The following is a 27,653-nucleotide window of genomic DNA, read 5'->3' as shown; positions in this document are numbered from 1 at the left end:
GTCAGTAAACGTCAGAAAAAACGTGATTAAATTGTTTCGAGCACACATTTACAGTCAGCAACGCTCTGGTTAACACGAAAACTGCCTTAGCAGCTCTGCTAGGGTGTGTAAATTGGTCAGAGTGGTCTCATTTGTGTCTGGAAGTAGAACGTTCAAATCAATCCTACTCCAAGGCCCGAATGTCCAGGGTGCGCTCCGAGAGCAAAACGGTCTGAATTTACAAACTGACAATACCATAATATTAATTAAATTAATTAAGCCAAATACCTTAAAATCAATCCCAAATCCCATGTTATTACAAAAAAATATTTGAATTTCTCTGGTAACATCAACACGGAATACTATCAAATGCTTCTCAAAGATGCCCTCTGGTGGTCAAGCTAGCAATAACTTGCAGTAATAGAAGAAATGGCTTAGAATTAAATGACGTGCCACAGAGTGCTGCAGCAGCACGCAAGGTGTGCCGCAGTATGACACAACTTTTAAACATGTGCATTTGCAATATGTTTTAATGGAAATTTACCATCACGAATTTGGCATGCTCAAAAATTGACTGGTCCGATGAACTCGGGATGGCTGGGCAGTGATTCTGGTTCCTCTCGTTAGGGTTGATTTCAGAATGTCACTTTGGTGATGGTACCTCACTGTTTAAACATATTGCAAATGGACAAAAGTCACCAGCAAGTCACCGTCCATCAGTCAATTAGATATCATTCTGACACCAAACTGATACAAACTGACACCACACCCACTTTTTCCAACTCGTTTAGAAGCCAACTATCACATACTTCAGAGCTGGCCCAAAATTCACAACGCCTTCTGTGCAAACCATAATAAAAACGTGAAGCACGTAGTTACGTTCTAGCTGCGGGTCCAGATCTGACATTATGTGTAGGCCTAGCTGAGGCGAACCCGAATCCCAAGTTTCGGCTCGATAGGTCATTTGGTGCCCGAGCAAGACCTTAATTGGTGCTGAAAATCCACTTTTTTCCATGACTTGCTACGGGGTCCTTGAATGAGCTACAGAAATGTTGTGGTCCGCCGAGGCGGTTGCAATGCACCTAGTCTTGCGACTCTGGGACATTTCTAAATGTCGGCATTTTTGTGATGTAAAAATGATTTGAAGTTATTGCAAATGTACGAGGCTGTTTTTTGGTCCGAGAACCTTCTAGAGCCACGTAACCCACCACGCACTATCAACCTGAGGTCTAGAACAGGTTTCTAAAGTTTCAGAACTCTAGGTCTGGCAGTTCTTTTTTAGTTAGAACAAAGGTAACTATTGCAGTCACTGTCTGTCTTTATGCACCTCAATGTGTCCCTCTGTCCTAGCTGTGTGTGTGTGATTTCTTCTTGGAAATTTTATGGGAGGCATGACTGATTTACAGTTCATGGTGGTTGCCTAATCACCCATATGAAGTTTTGAAAATATCTGACCTTTTTAACCCTTTGAAACAGCCCCTGTGACACCATTTAAGGAACTTCCGGTTGGCACAGGAAGCTATAAGTAAACACATATCCTGATTGGGGTAAGCCTTTACAGAATTCTGAGTTTGAAGTGTTTATGTTAAGAACTGACTGATTTACACAGGGTTGAATGCACTATTTATCACAAACTGAGAATCAACACAGAATCAACACAGGTAGACCTCATAGTGGCCTGATGGATTATCATCGAAGACATGTTCGTAAGACATTCATAACCCACATAGGCTTCAGGTGGAATTTAGAGGTGCAGGCAATGTATTCCTATGGGGAGAGAAGTCATTGAAAACTGTTTGATGTAAACACCTTCTTTTAACTGTTAAGGGTGAATGCCACACGGTCAAGGCTTGCACGGATCGGGATGACCTCAGGAACGTTCCTGAGGTCGAAGTGTGCTTCTAACCCTAACGATTCTCCCACTGTCACCCAAAAGCAAATGAAATTAGGGCTAGGCTTCATTATGGGCCTACTTTTTCTCATGGTTGCTGCTCTTAGTCCGAGCGAGCTACGGTCAAGTGGAGCATCTCGTTGAACTCGGCACAGCCTAGAGATTATGGTAATGCCATTGCAGGCTCTGAGTATCTTTAAGCACCGCACTTTGTCACTCCATCCTTGCTGTGTATGTGTGTGTGTGAGAGCTTTCCTTTGACATCTGTTGGGAGAAATTACTGATTTACAGTTCATGCGGATTGCCTAATAACACATATGAAGTTTTGAAAAGATCAGACCTTTTTAAACCTTCAAAACAGCACCTAAGACACCCTTTTAAGGCACTTCCGGTTTACACAGGAAACTGAAAGTGAACACATATCCTCCTTGGGGTAGGCACTTATAGAATTTTGAGTTTTAAGTCTTTACGTTAAGAACTGACTTATTTACGGAGGGTTGAATGAGTGTGTGCTATTTTAGAAAATCACAGATATCTCACAGAGCTTCGAGGCACACTTTTAAAAAGATTCGTATGAACACACTGCAACTGCATCTGTAACTTAAAAAAAACTATTTATCTTAAATGACAATAGATAAATGGCTGGTTCTTTTTTTATTGACACCGTAGGTTCACTTACTTTGACATGAAGCGGTCAAAATATTTTTCTATTTTCATTTTAGACCTTTAATCACAGAAAAATGGCCATAACTCAAAAACCGTTGAGGCCTAGATGCCATCTTGTTCGGGGCCAACTGCCCATTCTGCCAAACGTATGCTCACCAAGTTTCGTCTCTGAAATATTTTCCGTTTAGGAGATAAGGCCACGTCGTGATTGGTGATGTTTTGTACATTTGCAATATGATTCCATTCGCCCTCGTGGGATTTATCGGGACAGCGGAAAAATTACCAAAATGTGAATATTTTATAAAACGGAAACCGAATGTCCGAGTGAGTTCGTTTGATGACTTCCTGGTAGATCCGGCCCTGCCGCACGGTACGACGCCGTCCGCGAATCTTACAAACGTTTTCGGACGTCCAGTAGGGACCGTACATTTGCAATGTGGTCTTTCTCACTAACCATATGGCAAATGTCAAAATGTTCCCTTAAGGTATAGCCAAGTCACAAAAAAAAACACAGCCAAAGATAGGAGTCACAAAAAGCAGAAATATAGATCAAAGTAATCACTAACCTTTGATGGTCTTCATCAGATGACACTCGTAGGACATCATGTTACACAATACATATGTTTTGTTCGATAATGTGCATATTTATATCCAAAAATCTCAGTTTACATTGGTGCGTTACGTGCAGTAATGTTTTGATTCCAAAACATCCTGTGATTTTGCAGAAATACTCTAAATAAACATTGATTAAACTTCTTGCGACTCTCAAACCCGGATCCGGGAGCGTAATCATCGCCTCAAACTAATTAGCATAATGCAGCGGACATAAATATCCCTAGAAAATATTCCTATTCATGAAAATCACAAATGAAATATATTGAGACACAGCTTAGCCTTTTGTTAATCACACTCTCATCTCAGATTTTCAAAATATGCTTTACAGTCAACGCTAGACAAGCATTTGTGTAAGTTTATCATGGCATAATGTTATGCTAGGCTCTCCTAGCAGCAGGCAACATTTTCACGAAAATAAGAAAAGCAATCAAATTAAATCATTTACCTTTGAAGAACTTTGGATGTTTTCACTCAGGAGACTCCCAGTTAGATAGCAAATGTTCCTTTTTTCCCAAAATATTATTTTTGTAGGCGAAATAGCTCCGTTTGTTCTTCACGCTTGGCTGAGAAATCGACCAGAAAATGCGGTCACTACCACGCCAAACTTTTTTCAAAATTAGCTCCATAATATCGACAGAAACATGACAAACGTTGTTTAGAATCAAACCTCAAGGTGTTTTTCACATATCTATTTGATAAAATATCCACCGGGACAATTGGTTTCTCATAAGAAGCGATTGGAAAAATGGCTACTTCTGTACTTTGCAAGATTTTCTGCGGGAGCCATCATGTGACCACTTGCTCAATGTGGTCCCTTACGGCTATTCTTCAACATAAATGTGTAAAAAGACGTCACAATGCTGTAGACACCTTGGGGAATACGTTGAAAGCGTAAGCTCATTCGTAGCCCATTCACAGCCATATAAGGAGTCATTGGCATGCAGCGCTTTCAAAATATGGGGCACCTCCTGATTGGATTTTTATCTGGGTTTCGCCTGTAACATTGGTTATGTTGCACTCACAGACAATATCTTTGCAGTTTTGGAAACGTCAGAGTGTTTTCTATCCAAAGCTGTCAATTATATGCATAGTCGAGCATCTTGTCGTGACAAAATATCCCATTTAAAACGGGAACGTTTTTGATCCAAAAATGAAAATACTGCCCCCTAGTTACAAAAGGTTAAAGATACAACTGTTATTCACAGAATTAAAGATAGACTTCTCCTTAATGCAACCGCTGTGTCAGATTGCAAAAAAACTTTAGGCATAATTTAAAACATAATCTGAGAACGGTGCTTAGAGCCCAATCCAGCCAGAGAAATATCCGCCATTTTGGAGTCAACAGAAGTTAGAAACAACACCATAAATATTCACTTACCTTTGATGATCTTCATCAGAAGGCACTCCCAGGAATCCCAGTTCGACAATAAATGACTGATTTGTTCCATAAAGTTCCATAAAGTCCATCATTTATGTCCAAATAGCCACTTGTTGTTAGCGTGTTCAGCCCAGTAATCCATCTTCATGAGGCGCAGGCACTTCGTCTAGACAAAATCTCAAAAAGTTCCATTACAGTCCTTTAGAAACATGTCAAACGATGTATGGAATCAATCTTTAGGATGTTTTTAACAAAAAACATCACTAATGTTCCAACCGGAGAATTCCTTTCAAAAAGAAAGGAGGACCAAGGCACTTCATATAATTGATTAAAATGCCTTTATTAGTATGGCATGTTCAATAGAAACAACGTTTTTAAAAACCGAAGCGTTTCGGCTGCATGCCGGTTTTTAAAAACTTTGTTTCTATTGAACATGCCATACTAATAAAGGCATTTTAATCAATTATATGAAGAGTGCCTTGGTCCTCCTTTCTTTTTGATGACCAATTTACCCCTTTTACCAAAGAGCACCTTCTATCTACCAAAATGTACTATTGTGTACCTTAGTAGCGCGTCCCTTCTTCCTCTTTCTACCGGATAATTCCTTTGTCTGAAGAAAAGCACTGGAATGAGAGGTAACTCTTTCGGGAGCACGCGTCATGAAACCAAGGCACTCTGCCAGACCACTGACTCAAAGAGGTCTCATGAGCCCCTCCTTTATAGTAGAATCCTCAATCAAGTTTCTAAAGATGGTTGACATATAGTGGAAGCCGTAGGAATTGCAACTTGACTCCATAGACACTGTGTATTCGGTTAGGCCAAGCTTTGAAAAACTACAAACCTCAGATGTCCCACTTCCTGGTTGGATTTTTCTCAGGTGTTCGCCTGCCATATGAGTTCTGTTATACTCACAGACATCATTCAAACAGTTTTAGAAACTTCAGAGTGTTTTCCATCGAATACTACTAATAATACGCATATATTAGCATCTGGGACAGAGTAGGAGGCAGTTCACTCTGGGCACGCTATTCATCCAAAAGTGAAAATGCTGCTCCCTATCCCAAGAAGAGTTACCCGATATAAGACACTTACTTGTATGCACCTAAATGTTTAATATCCATAATTTTTATGATTATTTATTTGAATTACTCACCCTCCAATTTCACATCGACAGATGTCCCGCTGGCGGGACTGGCGGGACTACTAGCACACAGCTCGAACATCCATGCATACCCCACAAGACATGCCACCAGAGGTCTCCTCACAAGCCCCATATCCAGAACAGACTATGGGAGGTGCACAGTACTACATAGAGCCATGACTAGATGGAACTCTATTCCACATCAGGTAACTGATGCAAGCAGTAGATCCAGGTTTTAAAAAAAGGTAAAAATACACCTTATGGATCAGCAGGGACTGTGAGGAGTATGGTAGAAATTTACAAGATTATGTTGTAATACTGTTTACGCATCGAATAAGGTTTCACAGTACTCTCTCATCTGTATGAGTGTGACTGAGTTGGGCCTCTGGAGCTTGGCGCAAGCAATTGATATGTTATGGCTTGGTTATAAAGCCTACAGCCTGTATTCCATAGAATGTGTTGGTGTTTGTGACCCGAGATGGAGCCTGGAGGAGTAGATCAAACCCCTCTTTGTTCCAAATCATCTTTGCGTCAGAGAAACACACGGTGCACATAACTCATAAGATGAACACAAGATAGCTTGTGATGCCCCGAGCTGCCGGGGAGGGGTGGAACCAGCCATGACTAGCATTTTTAGTGTCAGCTATAATAGACCCATCATTCCTCTGAAGGTTGGGCATTCAACGATTGACGGGTGGTCATTGACCAGCTTCATTACTGCAATTCTTAATCGATAACAAATATTGTTTGAAGAAATAACAAGGCTCTCTCACTTTTCCATGACATTCATGGTGACGAGGAAGGGATCCGTATCTGTCTGCTGACCACTCCTGAGGACCAGGGTTAACCACGCACGGGAATCACTCTAGGTGTGATTCAAGGCAACCCGCTAAGGTAGAAGAATTGAATCTGCCCAGGGTCCTCCAGAGAGGGCCAGCGGATGAATACAGGATCTCGAAAAAAAATCCAAATTTAATAGGGTGGGACTAACATTTCTTGGAAACAATTGATAAAAACGTAATTTTAGAGATTATGAGATCCTGATGGTATAAAAAAGAGGGAGTCATGACCATACTGCCCTAGAGTAAAAGACGGAGTCGGGATCGTCTGCCGTTCTTAAGATTACACAATTTTGAAGCAATCGTCAGAATAGAAAGGAAGTTGTGACTGTAATGTCCTAAGAGGAGAAAACATGGAGTAGTGAACGTACTGCCATTGTAAGGGGAGGTGTGAAATGCATTATAATGACCTGGGTTATTATTTTAAAATGCAAATGTTTAAATTATGTCATTCCAGGAACTAGTCTGGAAGTAAAAATGGGTAGAAGAAAGAAAGTATGCCTGCAGGTTATAAAAATATTGATTAAGTATTATTTGGAACAGTACTGTGTGAATGTGATATGAGAGTTGTGTGAGGGTGGAAATACAGTGCCTTGCAAAAGTATTCATCACCCTTCCTGTTTTTCCTATTCTGTTGCATTACAACCTGTAATAATTTAAATAGATTTTTATTTGGATTTCATGTAATGAACATACACAAAATTGTCGAAGTGAAATCAAAATTAAAAAAGGAAAAGTGGTGTGTACATACAGTATGCATTCACCCCCTTGCTATGAAGCCCCTAAATAACATCCGGTGCAACCAATTACCCCCAGAAGTCACATAATTAGTTAAATAAAGTCCACCTGTGTGCTATCTAAGTGCCACAGTATCTCAGTATGTATACACCTGTTCTGAAAGGCCCCAGAGTCTGCAACAACACTAATCAAGGGGCTCCACCAAGCAAGCGGCACCATGAAGACCAAGGAGCTCTCCTAACAGGTCAGGGACAAAGTTGTGGGGTAGTACAGATCAGGGTTGGGTTATAAAAAATATCTGAAACGTTTAACATCCCACGGAGCACCATTAAATCAATTATAAAAAAAATGGAAAGAATATGGCACCACAACAAACATGCCAAGAAAGGGCAGCCCACCAAAAACACACAGACCAGGCAAGGAGGCCATTAGTTTTTCTCAGTCGCTTTGGTGCATTTTTCACATCATCCCTAACATGTGCATAATATGTGCATTTCTCAGAACAATTTGTACAAACTGCAAAATACAATAGATATGTTTCTAAAGCTAGTCAGTCACTAAAAATCCTTAGTATATCTCTCAAAAGTAAATATTCATGCCAATGATCATGTCATTGAGTCATTGTTCACGAACAAGGTCGTCAAAATGTTTAGGCATGTTGTCAATGTAACTGTGTACTTTGACAGTATTACCTGATGTAAACTTAGGCTACAGTTTGGATGACAGTTACTGTATTGAAAATGCACAATGCTGCACTTCTATGGCATATATCAATTTCAACAGTACTATTTACATATTACTGTATGTGGCTTATTGATTGAAAGAGACTGGACAACCCAAGGGGCACAAAGGAAAAAAAACGAAATCAGAAAGAAACACAGGAAACCACCCCTAAGGCACAACTTTGCCCGCAGCACTGTTGTGCTGTCTCTACACATCCAGACGTACCTGTCTGTCGACCCACATATTCTCATCCACATCACACCGGATATTTTCCCTTCCAATGCAACGTGGAAAGAATCTTTTGGAATGCCTTATCCATCCTCTGCAGGCGTCTACTGTGATGTCCTCACATGCTGCATCCATTGCAGCCAGCAGGGTCATCTGTGTGTGTGGCTGACGATCGTACACCTTCCACCTCCATGCTGAAAAGAACTCCTCAATTGGGTTAAGGAATGGTGAATAAGGTGGGAGGAATTCTATGAGCATCCTCGGGTGGGTCACAAACCATTGCCTTATGATGTTGAGCGATGGAAACTCACATTATCACAAATGACCACATACTTTGGCAAATCCTCTCTAAACAGACCCCTCTCATCATCAGGGATGAGAGCCCTGTAGAGAGTCTCTAAAAAGTTGAGTAGATGCTGGGTGTTGTATGGCCCTATAAGGGGGATATGAGTTAGGACACCATGCTCCGAAATAGCAGCACACATGGTGATATTTCCTCCCCTTTGGCCTGGCAAATCCACAGTAGCTCTGTGACCGATGGTATTCCGACCCCGCCTTCTGCATTTGGTCAGGTTGTAGCCAGCCTCATCCACGTATACAAAGTTGTGAGAGGGTTCACTTGATTCCAACTCCATTATACGCTATATCCCAGAACACACAGTTGAATTTGTTTTGGTAAGGAAGAGTGACATAAAATGTACATATATTGCATGTTCCTTCCACAGCAATGGAAATGTGTGCAGTTTATGCTTACTGTACTATGTATCACTATAAAATGTTGCTGTAAAGTAGTTACATAGATATATGTTTTACCTGTACATACTGGTACCGTAGCTCCTTAACTCTGTCCTCATTCTTTGGAATGGTACACGGTACAGCTGTTTCATACTCATCTGGTTTCTATGCAGCACCCTGTCGATGGTTGAGATGCTAACCGTATGGATGTTTTCAAAGACATCGTTGTCTTCTATAATGGTCCTTTGTATTTCCCTGAGTCTCATGGCTTTGTTTGCTAGGACCATGGTGCAAATAGCCTCCTCCTGTTGAGGTGTGAAAAGGCGTCCTCTGCCACCGGTTTGAGGTAATCTTGCAGTCCTATGTGGGGAAAAATGCAGTGATGCATCGCACACTTTCACAGACAAAAACTATGCGAACACACATTTTACTGTAAAACATACAGGTGGGTGCATGTAAGGTGCAGTATGTATCTGTATAGAGTATATTTCTGTATGCTGTGAAATACAAGTGGACTACTGTAATATGAAGCATTGTAGGAAGTATACAGTATACTGCTTATATACAGTAACAGTGCACTGTACATTGGTGGACATACCTGTTCTCTCTTCGAAACATTTGAACTATTGAGGACACGGTTGATCTCCCAATATTCGGCTGCACCCTTCGACCCGCCTCAGCCATTGTAAGGCCATGATTGACAACATGGTCTACAATAGTGGCCCTTATGTCATCAGATATGCGCCTATGTCCTCTTCTGCCTCTTCCTCTGTTTTGCCTTCCACCACGCATCCTTGCTCCTCTTCTTCCTCCTCTTGGCTGTTGATCCTGTTAATTTCCTGGTCCATCCATTATTGGAAAATTGCAACTCTGTGTTGTGGTCTGTCTATATATGCTTGCCAATTGATTCTTCATGAGATGCACCTTTGAGCAATTTAGACAACTGGCTGATTGTTGGTTGAACTAACACTTTACATTCCTTCATGAGTGAGGGTCAATTTCACCTGCCCGATTCATCAATTCACGTTTTTGTACAAAAGGTCTAATAGAAATGTGTAAAACTATGCTTGACAGTTTTTTGCATGTAATGGCTTATGCAAGGAACTAATGCCTAGATGTTTTGAGGGGTAAGACTATTCAACAGAGAACCATATTTTGATCAACATGACATGAGCAATTGATCATGTGGAAAAAAGCTGACACTTGTACATTATCAATTGCAATTTGTTCAAATGAATAAGAAATTGCTTTAATGATGTGCACAAGTGACTAGATGATTTGGAATTTGTACAAGTAGTATCAAGAATTGCACTTTTGATCTAAGAAATGCACCAAAGCAACTGAGAAAAACTGTATTTGACCCTGCTGGTCATCTATGAACATTTGAACATCTTGGCAATGTTCTGTTATAATCACCCAGCACAGCCAGAAGAGGACTGGCCACCCCTCATAGCCTGGTTCCTCTCTAGGTTTCTTCCTGTGTTCTGGCCTTTCTAGGGAGTTTTTCCTAGCCACCATGCTTCTACACCTGCATTGTTTGTGGTTTTAGGCTGGGTTTCTGTACAGCACTTTGTAACATCAGCTGATGTCAGAGGGGCCAAAATTTGATTGATTGATTGATAGAGGCTCTTTCTGCCCACAACTTCAATCCATTGCAGTTGTAGCCTTCTTTTATCATGAACATTTTCACAGCTCTATCACAATTGCCAATCCGCTGTTGTTAGAATTCCTTCATTTTAGGAAATAATCAGTCAGATTAGGCTAGAGGGAATAAAACAAACACTGGCTGTTGTTGACAAGCATATATCCAGTTCATATCCACATTATTAATATTTGATTCGATGATTAAAATTACAACTCCATTCGCCGTAGCCTATTCTAGAAGGCTATTGGGCAACACAAAAACGTATTACCTCGAAATATTTATGTTGAGCAAATAAGTCTTTCAATTTGAATTAAGCAAGCTGCTAAATCGCTCTTCTTACATCTTAAAAAAAAAACACAAGCTGCAGTATCTAGTTAAGAAAAACCATGGCAGTAACATAGTCTCTATTGAAATGACATGTAAATCTGGAAAATAAACAATTTCTAATAGTTTGTAGTCTTAACATCTGGCAATAACAATGGTACCATTACCCGAAAATAGCCATAAAGTTTGTCCATGTGTTTATTTACAATCATAACAGTCAATTGAGTTAAATCGACATCCATTGATTTGGAAACAGATCTGTCAGGTTTAATAAAAGGGGAGTACATCCTCTGATACATCACATTAGCTCCACAATAATTATTATTTTGATCAAAAACCAAAATCATTTTTTTTTACGTCGTTACAAGTTATGTCTTATATTCCGTCTTAATTTGCTCTAACTTTATCGAAAAAGGGATTATACGATAAATATAGCAACTCCTCTCTTGCTAAAAAAGTTATGTATTATCAGGACGGAGAAAATCCCATGAGCTTTTATAGTTTTATTGGTTAGAGGAAAGTCAGGTCACGTACCTTTACCAAAAGTGGATATACGCCAATCTTTTTCTGAGCATATTTCCCAGACCTTTTTAGACAGTTATCGTCTTTGGGCTGCAATCCCATTAACTTGTATGTGGCACCAATCACATTATTTTGGGATAACCTTCTCTAAGAGTATGAATTATGCTGTTTGAGAAGGTTTGAATCCTAAGCAACTGGCATAAACATTGTTTGAAGTACTATACAGTGCATACAGAAAGTAATTAGACCCCTTGACTTTTTCCACATTTTGTTACATTACAGCCTTATGCTAAGAATATATGTTTTTAAATCATCTCATCAATCTACACACAATACCCCAAATGACAAAGCAAAAACGATTTTTAGAAATGTGTGCAAATGTGTAATAAAAAAAACTGAAATATCACATTTACATAAGTATTCAGACCTTTGACCCCATACTTTTTTTAAAGCACCTTTCGCAGTGATTACAGCCTCGAGTCTTCTTGGGTATGACAGGGACTGGAGCAGGTTTCCATCAAGTATCTCGCTGTACTTTTCTCCATTCATCTTTGCCTGGCTAGTCTCCCAGTCCCTGCCGCTGAAAAACATCCCCACATAATGATGCTGCCACCACCATGCTTCACCCTAGGGATGGTGCCAGGTTCCCTCCAGACATGACACTTGGCATTCAGGCCAAAGAGTTCAATCTTGGTTTCATCAGACCAGAGAATCTTGAACCTTTAGGTGCCTTTTGGCAAACTTCATGTCATGTGCCTTTTACTGAGGAGTGGCTTCCGTCTGGCCACTACCATAAAGGCATGATTGGTGGAGTGCTGCAGAGATAGTTGTCCTTCTGAAAGGTTCTCCTGTCTCCACAGAGGAACTCTGGAGCTCTGTCCGAGTAATCATCGGGTTCTTGGCCCTTCTCCCCTAACTGCCGGGCGGCCAGCTCTAGACTTGGTGGATACAAACTTCTTCCATTTAATAACGATGGAGGCCACTGTGTTCTTGGGGACCTTCAATGCTGCAGACATTTTCTGGTATCCTTCCCCAGTTCATCGACACGGTCCTGTCTTGGAGCCCTACGGACAATTCCTCTAACCTCCGAATGCACTGTAGACCAACATAGCTACTATAGTAAGTCAAATCTGTGTGCTGGAAAATCTTGGTAGAGCATGGGTGCAGTAGGCATTGTGGTGCTCATGTAAATTTCTTCTCACTTAAAACATTTTTGTTTGTTTTTAATTGACAAATTATGTATAACATGATCTAATCATGAAACACAGGTATCTATGTCTCCTCTGTTACTATCATGCTAATGGACACCAGGTGTCTGTCCCAAATGGCACCCTATTCCCTATATAGTGTACTACTCTGGTCAAAAGTACTGTACTATAAAGACAATGGGCTGCTTTATAGTACCAGGGGTGTCAATGTAGGCCTCCCAGTCTGTAAACTTACACTGCCTGTTGTATCGACACACTCGTTTGTTCCATTCAAAGAAGTGACTTCTGTTTAATGTTATCTACTGAGGGTTTTTCAAACGTTATTTAATATAGCCCCCTCAGGGGACTCCTTGTCCCATTGCCTTCTGGGTTTTATGTCTGTCTTTTAGGACTGTGGAACTGAAGGAGGGGAGGAAGAGGAGGGGAGTGGGGTCTGTTTTTCTAATTCCTTTTTCTAGGGAAGGGGAAAGCCATGAGGGTTCTTCAAATGAAGTGTGACACTTGGGTTGCATCCCAAATGGCACCCTTTTCCATATATAGTGCTCTGGTCAAAAGTAGTGAACAATATAGGGAACAGGATGCCAATTGTGGTGCAGACTTGGTATAAAGCACTGCTCTTCTGAGGCCTCTAAGAGACCTGAGGCTAGTGCTGGATGGGGAGAGAAAGGCTGGCCATACAACAGCTCTACACCAACTTTCTTTCCCTCATACTTCTGAACCTTGTAGAGTCTTGAACTTTAGGCTAACTCTGAGGGTGGTAGGGAGAGATCTGGTCCTGAAATGTTCAGATTTCCCACACGACCTCCCCCCAGCCCAAATCCCATTTCCCTCTCCCCTCTCACCCTGCTGGCCAGGAGGTCAGACAAAGCATGTGAGGTCCCTTTTCCTCCCAATTAGTCCCCTTGCTAATGAGGCCTAACCCTCCGCCTCTCTTCCACCTCTCTCCCCCCTCATCAACCCACCTCCTCAGCCACCCAGCCCTGAGGCCCGGGTCAGGGTCACCCCTCTCTAGCCTACGCAATGATCCCCCCCCCCCCTCCCCCACCCTACTGGGTTTAATTATCAGACAGCCAACTTATTAAAATCCTGCAGCCAAGACCAGGCCTAGGACCAGGGAACTGGCTCCCTCTACAATGGCCCACTGTAGTAAACCTAGAGTACAACATACAGAACCGTCCTTACCCGGCATAACACATATACTGCATCCCAAGTGGCACTCTATTCCCTTTATTGTGCACTACTGGCCAGGCCCCATAGTATAGAAATACTGTACCTTGTACAACCATTAGTCTACATCAGTCTATCAAATAGATATTTTGTCAGAGAGAGCAGTGTTGCTCTCATCCTGGGTCATGTTCACTTGTAACCAAACCGGAGCAAAGAGACCTAGCTACCTGAATTTGTCCAATAACAAACCCTTGTTGTTTTCTGTTGTAAAACGTTTTTATATGGTCTGCTCTAATGACTACAACCCTGGCCTGTCTTTCCCAGTGTGAGAAGTATAGTGGGCTTCTGCCTGCTGAGCTTCTCCATGTATGTAGAGACCAGCAGGGGCTGGGGTGGGCTGTCCTGTTGTCACTTGAGTCATACAGGACAGGAGTGTAACAGGAGCCCCCGCAAGAGGTCAGAGGTCATACTTCCTGTGTCCACTGGGTCCTCAGAGGGTCTCCCCACCAGGGTCACAGACCTTCTCTCTTTCTCTTTTGTTTAGGGGGGTGGGAGGGGGTCCTGGACCTGTCAGTATTACCTCTGTCTACCTCTCCCTAGATTTTTTTCTCTCTTTGTAACTCTATTTCTCTTTCTTGCTCTCTTTCTCTGTCTTTCTCTCCTTCCCCTCTAGACTTGTCAGTGTTAGTATCCTCCCTGTCTCTACACCCTCCTCCCTCCACCCCTGCTGCGGTGCCAGTGCTCTTGGTAATAGCCTCGGGTCCATGGGAGGCTTGAGTCAACACAGGGCCTGTCCTTCCTCTCTCTCCCTGTTTTTCTGAACTTAAAATAATCATATGAATATTGTCAGAAAGGTGGGGTGGGCACACACCCAGTTTAACACAGGACTAGATAGCTGAGCTACAGCTTCTTTCCTCTCCTCCTCTGAGTTCATCAATTAGATTCAGCTGTGGGACAATTTTTGTATTGAGGTGATGGTCAGGGGGCAGGAACATAATTCATCTGAAAATTTGATTGGCCAAAGAAAATCACCTGCGGAATTAACGGTGCACTATGCAGAAATCGCTCCGCAATTTCCTGGTTGCAAAACTTCGAATAGTTTGCCTAAATTCAGTTTGTCACAAAATGAGAAAATGTAGTGTAGAGAATCGTTGTACCTTCTAAACCACTGTAAAATATACAGTACATATTTTCAGCTGTTTGAAGCTGGTGTACAAAACCTAAAATAAAAGATTACAAAAATTAAGAACGGGAAGCATAGAAATAATGTTTTTGTCTATCCGAGATTTGGTGTCAGGGCCCAGGTCTGACAGAATCTGTGCAGAAGATTTCTCTCGCTCTTCCTTTTTCTAGGTATTGCACGATAGCACTATTCTACCGAGTCCCTGTAGCAGTGTCAGTCTGGTAGTGAATGCATTTGTGACATTCTCTAATGATGATAATTTGCTACATCATGGGAGGACAGTATTTTGGGATGGGTACTACTTTGGCATGTTGAATCATCCATGTCATTGAGACAAAGGAGTGGCTGACTCCTCTACACAGGCACCCTATTCTGTATATAGTTAAGTACAGTGCCTTGCAAAAGTATTCGGCCCGCTTGAACTTTGCGACCTTTTGCCACATTTCAGGCTTCAAACATAAAGATATAAAACTGTATTTTTTTGTGAAGAATCAACAACAAGTGGGACACAATCATGAAGTGGAACGACATTTATTGGATATTTCAAACTTTTTTAACAAATCAAAAACTGAAAAATTGGGCGTGCAAAATTATTCAGCCCCCTTAAGTTAATACTTTGTAGCGCCACCTTTTGCTGCGATTACAGCTGTAAGTTGCTTGGGATATGTCTCTATCAGTTTTGCACATCGAGAGACTGAAATTTTTTCCCATTCCTCCTTGCAAAACAGCTCGAGTTCAGTGAGGTTGGATGGAGAGCATTTGTGAACAGCATTTTTCAGTTCTTTCCACAGATTCTCGATTGGATTCAGGTCTGGACTTTGACTTGGCCATTCTAACACCTGGATATGTTTATTTTTGAACCATTCCATTGTAGATTTTGCTTTATGTTTTGGATCATTGTCTTGTTGGAAGACAAATCTCCGTCCCAGTCTCAGGTCTTTTGCAGACTCCATCAGGTTTTCTTCCAGAATGGTCCTGTATTTGGCTCCATCCATCTTCCCATCAATTTTAACCATCTTCCCTGTCCCTGCTGAAGAAAAGCAGGCCCAAACCATGATGCTGCCACCACCATGTTTGACAGTGGGGATGGTGTGTTCAGGGTGATGAGCTGTGTTGCTTTTACGCCAAACATAACGTTTTGCATTGTTGCCAAAAAGTTCAATTTTGGTTTCATCTGACCAGAGCACCTTCTTCCACATGTTTGGTGTGTTTCCCAGGTGGCTTGTGGCAAACTTTAAACAACACTTTTTATGGATATCTTTAAGAAATGGCTTTCTTCTTGCCACTCTTCCATAAAGGCCAGATTTGTGCAATATACGACTGATTGTTGTCCGATGGACAGAGTCTCCCACCTCAGCTGTAGATCTCTGCAGTTCATCCAGAGTGATCATGGGCCTCTTGGCTGCATCTCTGATCAGTCTTCTCCTTGTATGAGCTGAAAGTTTAGAGGGACGGCCAGGTCTTGGTAGATTTGCAGTGGTCTGATACTCCTTCCATTTCAATATTATCGCTTGCACAGTGCTCCTTGGGATGTTTAAAGCTTGGGAAATCTTTTTGTATCCAAATCCAGCTTTAAACTTCTTCACAACAGTATCTCGGACCTGCCTGGTGTGTTACTTGTTCTTCATGATGCTCTCTGCGCTTTTAACGGACCTCTGAGACTATCACAGTGCAGGTGCATTCATACGGAGACTTGATTACACACAGGTGGATTGTATTTATCATCATTAGTCATTTAGGTCAACATTGGATCATTCAGAGATCCTCACTGAACTTCTGAAGAGAGTTTGCACGCCCAATTTTTCAGTTTTTGATTTGTTAAAAAAGTTTGAAATATCCAATAAATGTCGTTCCACTTCATGATTGTGTCACACTTGTTGTTGATTCTTCACAAAAAAATACAGTTTTATATCTTTGTTTGAAGCCTGAAATGTGGCAAAAGGTCGCAAAGTTCAAGGGGGCCGAATACGTTCGGAAGGCACTGTATATTCCTTCATTCCCCCTTACTTCACTCTCTCCCCCTCGTTCTTTCTTTCTCAAATGTTTCCTCTGAGTTTCCTCTACTTGCGCCAATGCGTTGTGAACGGTGCTGCATTGTGTTGCCGGATGTGTTTTGTGTTGTTCCTTATTTTAATTGATGTTGCTGTTGTTTGAATTTGCTATGATTGTCAGAAAAGACTTTGCCTCATGCCTCATGCCTCATGCCTCATGCCAAGCAGAATTTCTTTCAGATGAGCTCCAACAGAACCACCCAACACAAAATTGAAATTGCTTGCAATCATTTCAACAATGTAAAGGCTCTCCATTTACAGCAGTGCTGGGTGATGCATATAAAGGCCTGCAGGTTGTCCTCCGATCTATGTCAGATTTATTGAGCTGCAGCTGTCGTGTTGCCCACAATGACCATGTGTGGAGTTCATGTCATGTGTGTGTAGCCATGACAGACGTTGTGGGGGTTTGGCCCTGCACTGGTTGAGCAATCCGCTGCATGCTTGGGCTTTGTGTGCCTTGGCTTTGTATGTCCATGTACTACCGTGTACTACCGTGTCTCTGTGTTTTAAAATAAAGGAAATACCATGTCCCTATGTCACGGAATGACCATAACTGTACTTTGAAGGTAGTTACTTTGTCTCTGTGCTTTTATACCCCATTATAACAGAGTTAAGCTGTGGCCTCTGTATTATAGACAGGTTCTGTCTTTGCTCTGGCAGGTGGTTGAGGTAATACATCCTTCTTCACAGAACATGCTCTAAACAGGGACAATGTTTTTCTCTCTTTCCTTCCACCTTTTTATGTAGGTTTTGGTCTTAAATATCCCCGACCACATCTTTCTCTCCCTGCTTCTTTTTCCCTTTTTAATTTGTTTGTGGGACACCTCTCCCTACCCAAAGTTCAACTGTGTTGCCAGACAACAGACCTCAGGAAGAAATTCCGAGACCTCAGTAAATCTACTGAGGGTTCTGGCACACACACACGCAAACATGATTATATCTTAAAGTAAAGTAAAGTGCATTAAACTCACTTCGTTCATAGGGGGAAAGAGGGGAGAGGCCATAGGCTTGTTTTTCATTGACTTCTGTTGAATAAGACCACTTTGTTCTTTGTGGAGATGACTCACTGCTGCAGCTAACCCAACAGAGAAGCCAGTATGAACATAGACAACACAGCCACAACAACCAAAAAACAACAACAAAGAGCTGTGTTTTTCACCATGAGGCGCTGTTTTAGGGTTGCTACTCACACAGCACAGCATTGCACCTTTTCTCTCAGGGTGGTCATAGGCCCTAATAGAATGCAGAATTTCCTATGGCTTAAATATTGCAGAACAATGCCTGGGGGGGGGGGGGGGGGGGGGCATGGCCTTATTTCTATTACAGCATACTGGATGACTCTCATTCATAGTCCATTCCCCAAGCTCAATGTAACAGCGATAGGTTTAGGGTACTATATGATACTCAACTTTTCCCTATGCCCATTATGAGTTTGCTAGCCTATGAATGAAAGTTTGCAGCGTGGCTGCTCACAGGTTCGAGAGACAAACTTTTGGTGTGTCACGCCCTGGCCATAGAGAGGCTTGACTAGGGTGGGCATTCTATGTTCATTTTCTATGTTTTGTATTTCTTTGTTGTTTGGCGGGTGTGGTTCTCAATCAGAGGCAGCTGTCTATCGTTGTCTCTGATTGAGAACCATACTTGGGTAGCATTTTTCACCTTTCAGGACTGTTTCGGTTATTCCCGTTGTTATTTTTGTATTTAGTGTCAATAAACAAACATGAACACGTACCACACTGCACCTTGGTCCTCACCTTCTTCCACCAACAGCCGTTACAAGGTGACAGACAGTGACATTCAATGCCACCTTGCACACTGTTACCTGCATCTAGCTGATCTATGGTGTAGTCAATAGTCCAACAGTTGCAAACAAGAGTTTATATTGGACAAATTCAGGTATGTTTATCCTCGTTTTGTTCCGTTTGCTTCCGATGAAGAAATGTTTTTCCACAGAATTGGCGGAATGAATACACTTCTGATTAAACGTAAACACAGTTCACTTTCATAGCAGCCATGTTGTATTCCTTCTATGTGTTCTACTCCTCTCACCTCTTCCCTTTGCTTGTGGACTTCAATGCTCAACACATCAGCTGTATGTTCCCAGGTGGAAAAAACCTTTGCAAGCCAAACCACGACACACAGACTACATCGTTGTCATCATATTAGCTAAAGTAACATCATAATCAGCATAGCTAATAGAACTAATGCGTTAGTAAATCTGTTACAAATAATAATGGATTTAATGGTGCTCCGTGGGATGTTCAAAGTTTCCGATTTTTTTTATTTATATATTTATTTTTATAACCCAGCCCTGATTACAAAACCAACTTCTCTAGTAATAACCATCCAAATAGGGCTATGACATTGCAAAGAATAGGCTTATCAGCGTAGATTGGATCCATAATGGCTGCCACAGCTGAAATATCACTGAAATATTATTGTTCCTACACTTCACCTTCTATATTCAAAGTAGGCATTTTATGAGCAAACGGGCAGCATCATGTTAGTGTCAGTCATCTAGAACGCATGTGTCGTCTTCCTAGTAGGACTCTGCAATAATGAGATGGTGTGTATGTGTGCTCGCATCCATTTCAGCGTGTTTTGGGAGTCGAGCAAGAGTCGACTCCTATGACTCCAACCACAGGAGTCAGATTCGACTCCTCCTAAAAATACTGGAGTCGTGCCCCATTAGGAACCACACCTGTGTGGAAGCACCTGCTTTCAATATACTTTTTACTCCTCATTTACTCAAGTTTTTGCTTTATTTTGGCAGTTACCTACATAGCCATTCAAGTAAATTAGGCCAATATGTAAAGTATGATAGATGGCTACATACAAAAACTCAAGTTAGCTAAACATGGGAGCTTGACTTTATAGAATGTTTTGCAGGAACCTTTGCTCAATTGAATGTCTGTAACCATTAACTTACACACAGCTACATTTGATAGCTATGGTCTGGTCTGATTGAACGAAAGGCACAGTCCTCATTGATTCTTGCAGATGATAATATGCAGATTGCTAATGACCAGCTATCAAATGTAGATTTGTGCAACATTCTTACCCCATCACAACCCAAAATATCTACCTCATTTTCGAACGTTGCTGTGGGCACAGCCAAACAATGGAAGTGATGGATTCAACCCTTCCCTACTGCAATGCTCTGGTGGCAAACTTGCCAAACTAAATTATTTGAAGTAGTCAATTTTATAGAGTATAAATTCAAGTGAACAATTATAAGTGTAATTTTATATGTATTTAATTCAAGTTTGCTAATGTTCGCTAGATCCACTAGCTGGTTACGTTGTGGTACGTTGGAGAATCCACACTAGAGGAAACTGAAAGTTTACTATTCTGCAGTCTTACACCTGTCAATCAACTGATGAACGCATCCTACTGCACGCTGCCTATTAATAAGGTGGTAACACAAGACCATTCATGAGGTCTCTAACACACAGACCATTTAGTGCTTTCAGGGTGTGTTCATTGTCATATTGACAACTGCAAAAAATATTTCACTATATGTTACATGTAAGCCTAATGAAAATAACATAGTGACTAGTATATAAATCTTGCAATTCAACAAACTCTGTTTAGCCAGCATGTCATTGCCTCATTGATCAAGTGATTTCCATTTTTCTAATGGTTGTCAATTCCTTTGGGTCCTCTTTTTCACTGCTCATCTCTCTGTCTTTCCTCTGCAACTATTTGCAATGCATCAGTGTAAGAATCTTATCATAACCGGCCAAAAGTGATCACATCAATGCACTTTCTCTCCTCAACATTCCCCGACTGCATTTTTTATTCTGTAAGCCTGTTTTATGTTCAGCAATTAACTTCTTGCGACTAAGGGGCGATACTTCACCAATTTATATTTATATAAAAAATTATTATTTACCTCAGATCTGTAATCCTCCGAGAGGCTAGCCAGAAATTAGCCAGAAGCTAGCCGGGAGCTAGCCAGAAGCTGGTCCAGAAGCTACTCTGAAGCTGGTTCAGAAGCTAGTTAGCTTATTTACTGGCTAATCGTTAGTACTCAGCTAACCACGGTTTGTGGTCATCGGCTGTCCTTTGGCTCGAGAATCTATCGCCAGTTTTGTACGGCGCGGTGCAGCGCAGCGCGGCTCGGAACGGAACATACCGGATTTCGGCCGCTGGCTCTGGACATCCATACCTGGATCTCACAGCTAGCTAGCTGCTATCCGTGTGACTATCGGCTTTCGTCGATTCCGGAGCTAACATCAATTGTTCCGGAGCTAGCCAGCTGAAGAGTTCCATCAATCACTCTTGGGCTGCAGTCACCTATCCGGACCCGTTTTGCTGCCTACGCGGAGCCCCACCGGGCCTTCACAGTTGGACTGCCGACGTTGTCTACCCGAGGGAATTGTCCGGCTGGCTCCTCCGGCGCAACGTTGCCTGGGCGCCCATCTGCGGCCTGCTATCCGTTGGCTATCTTATCGGCTGCTATCTGAATAGACAATCGGACAATTTTTATTTTATTTTTATTTATTTATTTATTTTCCTTCTTGGGCCTCTATAACTATATCTATTGTTTTTATTTTTGTTGTTGTTGTGTGATTTGGATTAATCCCCTCTACCACACGGAAACCCACTAATCTACTGACGGAACGCAAGAGTTGGCTAATAACAGACCTCCATTCTATGCTAGCTTGCTCCTATGCTAGCTTGCTACCGATTTAGCTGTCTAAATCGCCGTGACCCCCAACCAACCTCTCCACTCACTGGACCCTTTTGATCACTCGACTGAGCATACCTCTCCTTAATGTCAATATGCCTTATCCATTGCTGTTCTGGTTAGTGTTTATTGGCTTAGTTCACTGTAGAGCCTCTAGTCCTGCTCATTATACCTTATCCAACCTATTAGTTCCACCACCCACACATGCAATGACATCTCCTGGTTTCAATGATGTTTCTAGAGACAATATCTCTCTCTTCATCACTCAATACCTAGGTTTACCTCCACTGTATTCACATCCTACCTTGCCTTTGTCTGTACATTATACCTTGATGCTATTTTATCGCCCCCAGAAACCTCCTTTTACTCTCTGTTCCAGACGTTCTAAACGACCAATTCTTATTGCTTTTAGCCGCACCCTTATTCTACTAAGTGGTTCATTCTCTGCAGGTATTCCAGAACCCAACAACCCCGCCAGACATCTCCGCTACCCCCAGTCCCATCTCCACCTCCACATAGACCCATATAACGTATTTTAACAATGTCAAAACCACAACATAAAAGTCCTATAGATCCATAGGCTAAATTGCCACAGGGGATTGTTAGAACAGGTCAGTCTCTAAGAGTTTTCCACACCTGGATTGTGCAACATTTGCCCATTATTATTTTATAATTTCTTCGAGCTCTGTCAAATTGATTGTTGATCATTGCTAGACAATCATTTTCAGCTCTTGCCATAGCTGTTAAAGGAGATTTAAATCAAAACTGTAACTCAGCCACTCAGGAACATTCACTGTCTTCTTGGTAAGCAACTCCAGTGTAGATTTAGCATTGAGTTTTACGTTCTTATCCTGCTAAAAGGTGAACTATTCTCCCAGCGTCTGGTGGAAAGCAGACAGACGGAACCAAGTTTTCCTCTAGGATTTTCCCCGTGCTTAGCTCCATTCATTTTAGCACCACTCTGTTTATTTTAGATTGTTTTAACAAGCTGGAGAAGTTAGCAGGGACCACACACCACACACACGCACACGCAGGATAACAAATAAACGATTGCAAGCATACCCATAACACATAACATAATGAGGCTGCCACTATGCTTGAAAATATGGAGAGTGGTACTCAGTAATGCGTTGTACTGGATTTGCCCAAAACATAACACTTTCTACTCAGGACAAAAATTGAATTGCTTTGCAGCATATTTTGCAGGACTACTTTAGTGCCTTGTTGCAAACAGGATGCATGTTTTGGAATATGTTTTGTCTGAACAGGATTCCTTCTCTTCACTCTATAAATTAGGTTAGTATTGTGGAGTAACTACAATGTTGTTGATCCATCCTCTGTCATAGCCATTAAACTTTGTAACTGTTCTAAAGTCATCATTGCCTCTCCAGCAACTGAGTTAGGAAGGATGCCTGTATCTTTGTAGTGACTGGGTGTATTGATAAACCATCCAAAGTATAATTCATCACTTCACCATGCTCAAAGGGATATTCAATGTCCGCTACACTATTATTGCACGCGGAGTGAGTCCATGAAACTTATGTGACTTGTTAACTTCATTGGGATAAGGGGCAGTATTTTCACGTCCGGATGAAAACGTGCCCAATGTAAACTGCCTGTTTCCCAGGCCCAGAAGCTAGGATATGCATGTAATTTGTGGATTTAGATAGAGTTTACATAGATAAAGTTTCTAAAACTGTTAAAAGTATGTCTGTGAATATAACACAACTTTTTTGGCAGGCGAAACCTGGAGGACAAACCTTCCAGGGAAAAAATAGAGGTCACTGTTTTCAATTGGTTTTCTATGGGAAACTATAGTTGAGGAACCTGGTTGCAGTTCCTATGGCTTCCACTAGATGTCAACAGTCTTTAGAAATTGGTTGATGTTTTTCTTTTGAGAAATGAAGAAGTAGGGCTGTTCATTGTGAGTGTCAAGCCATGTGGACTCATCTGTGTGGCGCGCGTGAACTGGAGATCGCTCCCTGTTGTTTTTATCTGCTATTGAACACGGTATATTCCGCCTTAAATTTTATTGATATTTACGTTTTAGGATATCTAAGGTTGGATTAGGAAAGTTGTTTGAAATGTTTGGACCAAGTTTACAGGTAACTTATTAGATACTTTGTAGTCATGTTGCGCGAGTTAGAACCGGTGTATTTCTGAATCAAACGTGCCAAATAAATTGACATTTTGGGGATGTAAAGAAGGAATTTATCAAACAAAAGGACCATTTGTGATGTTGCTGGGACATTTTAGAGTGCCAACAGAAGAAGATCTTCAAAGATCTTCTGACTTTTGTGTCGCACCTACCTGTATGCGTGGTGCTGTCCTCAGAGAATCACATGTTTTGCTTTCGCCGTAAACCTTTTTGAAATCTGACACAGTGGCTGGATTTACAACAAGTTAAGCTTTATTTTGATCTATTGCAATTGTAATTTTATGACGTTAAATATTTATAGTAATTTAATTTGAATTTGGCACTCTGCAATTTCACCAGATGTTGTCGAGGTGAAACGCTACCGTCATACTGATCCGAAAGAAGTTAAGCACTTTTCTACTCCAGAATTTATTTAGGCTTGCCCTAACAAAGTCCATACTTATTGACTCAAGATATTTCAGCTTTTCATTTTTAATTAATTTGTTAGCATTTTGAAAAACATAATTCCACTTTGGCATTCAAATCAAATCAAATGTTATTTGTCACATACACGTGTTTAGCAGATGTTATTGCAGGTGTAGCGAAAAACTTCTGTTTCTTGCTCCAACAGCACAGAAATATCTAACAAGTAATATCTAACAATTTCACAACAATACACCTAATACACAGGTGCTGTTGTGCCTTCTTCACCACACTGCCTGTGTGGGTGGACCATTTCAGTTTGTCAGTGATATGGAAGTTGAAGCTTTCCACCTTCTCCACTGCTGTCCTGTCAATGTGGCTAGGGGGGTGCTCCCTCTGCTGTTTCCTGAAGTCCACAATCAGCTCCTTTGTTTTGTTGACGTTGGGTGTGAGGTTATTTTCCTGGCACCACACTCCCAGGGCCTTCACCTCCTCCCCGTAGGCTGTCTCGTCATTGTTAGTAATCAGACCTACTACTGTTGTGTCGTCTACAAACTTGATGATTGAGTTGGAGGCATGCGTGGCCATGCAGTCATGGGTGAAAAGGGAGTACAAGAGGGGGCTGAGCAAGCATTCTTGTGGGTCCCCAGTGTTGAGGATCAGTGAAGTGGAGGTGTTGTTTCCTACCTTCACCACCTGGGGGTGGCCCGTCAAGAAGTCCAGGAACCAGTTGCGCAGGGAGGGGTTGAGACCCAGGGCCTCAAGCTCAATGATGAGCTTGGAGGGTACTATGGTGTTGAATGCTGAGCTATAGTTGAAGAAAATAATTCTTACATAGATAGGATAGGGCAATGTGCAGTGCGATGCAATTGCATCGTCTGTGGACCTATTGGGGCGATAAGCAAATTGAAGTGGGTCTGGGGTGTCAGGTAATGTAGAGGTAATATGATCCTTGACTAATCTCTCAAAGCACTTCATGATGGCAGAAGTGAGTGCTACGGGGCGATAGTCATTTAGTTCAGGTACCTCTGCTTTCTTGGGTACAGGAACAATGGTGGACATCTTGAAACATGTGGGGACAGCAGACTGGGATAGGGAGAGATTGAATATGTCCGTAAACACATGCTCTGAGGACGCGGCTAGGGATGCCTTCTGGGCCGGCAGCCTTGCAAGGATTAACACACTTAAATTGTCTTACTCACGTCGGCCACAGAGAAAGAGAATCCGTAGTCCTTAATAGCGAGCCGCATCGGTGGCACTGTGTTATCCTCAAAGCGGGTGAAGAAGGTGTTTAGCTTGTCCGAAAGAAAGACGTCGGTGTCCGCGACGTGACTGGTTTTCCCTTTGAAATCTGTGATTGTCTGGAGACCCTGCCACATACGTCTCATGTCTGAGCTGTTTAATTGCGACTCCACTTTGTCTCTGTTTGAAAGCCTTACTGAGGGAATAACTACACTGTTTGTATTCAGCCAAATTCTCAGTCACCTACCCAAGGTTAAATGTGATGGCTCGCGCTTTCAGTTTTGCGTAAATGCTGCCACGGTTTCTGGTTAGGGTAGGTTTTAATAGTCACAGTGGGTACAACATCTCCTATACATTTCCTGATAAACTCAATTACCGTATAAGTGTTTTCCTCTGTTGTTCTTGGAGGCTACCCGGAACATATCCCAGTCCATGTGATCAAAACAATCTTGAATAGTGGATTCTGATTTATCAGACCAGTGTTGATTAGTCCTTTGCACGGGTACTTCCTGTTTTAGTTTCTGCCTATAGGAAGGGAGAAGCAGAATGGAGTCGTGATCATATTTGCCAAAGGGAGGGCAGGGGAGGGCCTTGTAGGCATCCCGGAAATTGGAGTAGCAGTGGTCGGTAACATTTTTCTGAAATTTGCTTTGTTAAAATCCCCAGCTACAATAAATGCAGCCTCAGGATATGTGGTTTCCGGTCCAGTGAAGTTCTTTGACGGCCGTCGTGGTATCGGTTTGAGGGGGAATATACACGGCTGTTTCTATAACCGAAGAGAATTCTCTTGGGAGGTAATACCGTCGGCATTTGATTGTGAGGTATTCTAGGTTGGGTGAACAAAAGGGCTTGAGTTCCTATATGTTATCACAATCACACCATGAGTAGTTAATCATGAAAAATCCACACCCGCCATTCTTCTTCCCAGAGAGATACTTATTCCTGTCTGTGGGATGAACTGAGAACCCAACTGGCTGTACGGACTCAGACATTATATCCCGCCAGAGCCATGTTTCCGTGAAAGAGTATGTTACAATCCCTAATGTCTCTCTGAAAGGAAATCCTCGCCCTGAGCTCGTCAACTTTATTTTCCAGAAACTGAACATTAGTGAGTAATATACTCGGAAGCAGTGTGTGGTGTGAGTCAGAATAGAATTCCACTCCGAGTACCTCTTTTCTGCCGGCGGTGTTCTGGATCAGCCTCTGGAAACAGTTCAATTACACTGGGGGGTATGAAGAAAGGATCCGTTTCGTTAAAGTCGTATTCCTGGTCGTAATGCTGGTAATTCTGGTGAGTTACCGCCGCTCTGATATCCGAAAGTTCTTCCTGGCTGTATGCAATAACACAAAACATTTCCTGGGATAATAATGCAAGAAATAGCACATAAAAATAAATAAAAAATACTGCATAGTTTCCTAAGAGCTAGAAGCACGGCAGCCCTATCCATCAGTGTCAATTTATCAAGGAGTATTGTGTGTAGGCCACTGAAACAAAATCTCAATTTAATAATTGTTTAATTCAGGCTGTAACAAAGCAAGGGGTGTGAATACTTTCTGAAGGCACTGTACAGTATCTATGGGTAACAGCATTGACTTGGTATGCTCAATGCACTCTGTTATACATCACAAAACACCAGAAAACGGCCAAAAAGAGTAGAAGCAGCTCACCTGCTTTTACTCTATGATTTGACTATTAGATGTTCAATGTTTTTTGTTTGAAAAAATAATTTCAAATGAATAGTTTTACAATATTAAAATGAGAGTTCAGTTCATGCAACAGTGTTGACCTTAAATCTGAATGACAAAAGTAAATTAATCACAAATTACACAAATTAAATACAAGTCTTCAGAAATGAAATTGACAAAGCAACAAAATAACTAGGGCTTTACAATGATAACTTGTGGGAAGTTTTAGGTTAAGTGGGTTAAAATCTTCATAAAAGTTGAACAAACAAGACATGGGAAATGCCAAAAAACTTCAAATTTATTTGAATGACAACACACTTTTAGAATTTTTAACATGGTTGAGTTTAATTTGAGTGTAGATGTGATTCAACAGTTAAATTGACTGTTTTATCACAATGTACACAGAATGTCCGAAGGAGAATAAAGGTACTCTATTCAT

The sequence above is a fragment of the Oncorhynchus mykiss genome, chromosome 3 (assembly GCF_057628025.1).
Source record: "Oncorhynchus mykiss isolate SJ-2025 chromosome 3, ASM5762802v1, whole genome shotgun sequence".
In the NCBI taxonomy this organism is placed as follows: Eukaryota; Metazoa; Chordata; class Actinopteri; order Salmoniformes; family Salmonidae; genus Oncorhynchus; species Oncorhynchus mykiss.
Note: the sequence above shows the minus strand (reverse complement) of the source record.